Consider the following 2,684-nt stretch of genomic DNA (forward strand, 5'->3'; position numbering starts at 1 on the left):
AGGACCTTTAATTCGGAGCAAGAAGCCCTGCAGCATTTCTTATTGGGCAGGTCTAGCCATGAAAGCCCTCAGATTTTGTTTATCTAGGACTGTCTTTTTAAGGATAGCTTTTTAAGGATAGTTTTGCTAGATATAAAGTTCTTAGCTGACATTTTTTGTTCTTTTCAGCACTTTAACTATGTCATCGCCCTGCCTTCCAGCCTTCACAGTTTCTGTGAAGAGAAATAAACTTTTAATCTTTTCAGGATCATTTATACTGATGAATTACTTCTCTTGTTGCTTTCAAATTCTTTATTTCTGTCTTTTGACAATTTCATATAATATGCCTTGGCGTGGTTTTCTTTGCACTTATTCTTTTGGGAATTTAAGTTTCTTGAATGTGTGTGTGTGTGTGTGTGTGTGTGTGTATACATATACATATACAATTTTATTTTTTTAATCAAACTCATGACATTTTCCTCTATTATTTCTCAAATGCTCTTTCTGTTATTATCTCTCTCCCCTCTTCTGAAATTATTTTTCTGTGTATGTTGGTTCATTTGATGGTTTACCACGGGTCTCATAGGTTCTGTTCATGTTAGTCATTCTTTTTTCTTTCTGATTCTCAAATTAGGTAATTTCAACTGGCCTATCTTCAAATCCATGGGTTCTTTCTTCCACCTATATAGACCATCTATTGAAACCTTCTAGTGAGTTTTTTTTTACTTTAGTTACTGTACTTTTCAGCTCCAGAAATTTTATTTAGTTCATCTTTATATTTTCTATTTGTTTATTGAAATTCTCTATTTATTCACATATCATTTTCCTGATTCTTTTAACTTTGTCCACTGTTTTTTTTTTAGTGTGAGCATATGTAGGATAGTTTATTTAAGTCCAATGTTTACTTCTTCATGGTCATATTTGTTATTGTTTTCTCTTATAGACCATATTTTTTTATTTCTTTGCATGTTTACTAATTTTTTGTTAAAAACCTGAACTTTTGAATGTTATAATGTGGTAACTATAGAAAATAAATTATTTCTCCTCCTCGGGGTTCATTTAGTGTCTTACTTTGACCTGTAACTGTAAAATTCCAGTTTTTTTTTTCTGAGGCTGATAAGAAATGAAAATAGATAGGAAGGATTTTCTTCTGTTATGAAAATGTCTATAATTCAGGTTACAGCCTATACTTTCTTTCTCTCTCCCTTTTTTTTTTAAAGATAGTTTGTTCCTGAGCTTTTCATTTGCCTTCCACTCCTCTTATCCCTTATTTTATTCCCACACTATATATTTATTTACTGAAATAAACAGAATCTTTTTTATTATTAAGAAGTGTTTGTATAAGCTATAATATTTATAGTTCCTCATAGTAATGTTCAATTCATAAAATTAAATCAGGGTGTATGAATATACACACAAGCATATGTGTGCATATGTATTATACACACACATTCAGGACACTTTGTTAATCCACTATTTTAGTTATCGGGAACAAATGTACCACTAATCATAAAAGTTAGTAGTTATTTATTGGTTTGATTTATTGAATATTTATAGTGTTCTCTATTTCTCATACAAAAGCATTTAGTCATTCATTTATTCCTTTATTAAAATAATCTTTTTAAGAATTGTGTAAAGAACAAAACCTGATTTCTATTCTAGAGCGAGTTGCTTGATGTCATAGATATATTGCGATATTATGGATCTATTGCTGCTAATATGGATGTACTTTCAGTACTAGTTTGTTATTTCATTTGAAACTAGATGAAGTTTATGCAATTACCAGATTTTAAAGCTCCTTTACATTATAATTATTGAATGGATTTTATAGACTCGAGAAAGGTAACTAAGAATCAGGATAATTGTTAATTCTTGATAGAAAGCAAGATCTTCCAAATTAAATATACTGATTAGGGTTAACTGGTTAATATATGACTCGATCATCCTCTTTTAAATATTTTTCTGAAAATAATAAAAAACATGCTTACCATTTGAAATCTGAAATATAACTTTTTTTTTTTAAGCAAGACTCTTATGAGGGAATTGTCCCAGTACAAATAATATTTCTAAATATAGAAAAAAAGTGGATCAAAATATTTGGTATTAATGACCTGTGACATAAGGAAAGCCTATTTTTATTTTCAGATATTGAAGTGAACAAAAGTGAGCATAGAGCATGTGGCCTTTTTGGGTCTGTTGAACTTGGTTAGGTGTGGCAGAAGATGGCTGGTGTTATTCCACTGCATTTTCAATTAGGTATGATCTGTTGATGGTTGTGAATAGAGTTACCAGTAGCAACTCTTTTCATAGGGATAAACTAAGCCGACAAGAAAACAACGTCCACACATTGTGCTCAAGGTTAGATTTATTCTCCGTCATTGCATCGTTTTGCTACGTCACTGAGGGCCAAATGCCAGCACCTGATTAAAGTCTGGAGAGGCCAACGCAGGCTGGCTGGGCAGAGAGGCACTATGCTGAGACAAGTGAGCCCTGGAGAGAGAGGAAACGCATCAGCATTGAGAACTGTGAACTGATTTCTGTCTCTCTGATTGTCAACAGGGATCACCTGAGACACAGCAGAGACACATCATAGAGCCAGACTCTGCCACTTTCTCCCAATGCCTCTACCATGGGTAGTCTTATTCAATTTCTTCATGAATTTTATTTCTATTTCTCATCTTTTGTAAAAAATGAAATTCTATTTC

The sequence above is a fragment of the Pteropus vampyrus genome, unplaced genomic scaffold (assembly GCF_000151845.1).
Source record: "Pteropus vampyrus isolate Shadow unplaced genomic scaffold, Pvam_2.0 Scaffold342, whole genome shotgun sequence".
NCBI classification, from domain to species: Eukaryota; Metazoa; Chordata; class Mammalia; order Chiroptera; family Pteropodidae; genus Pteropus; species Pteropus vampyrus.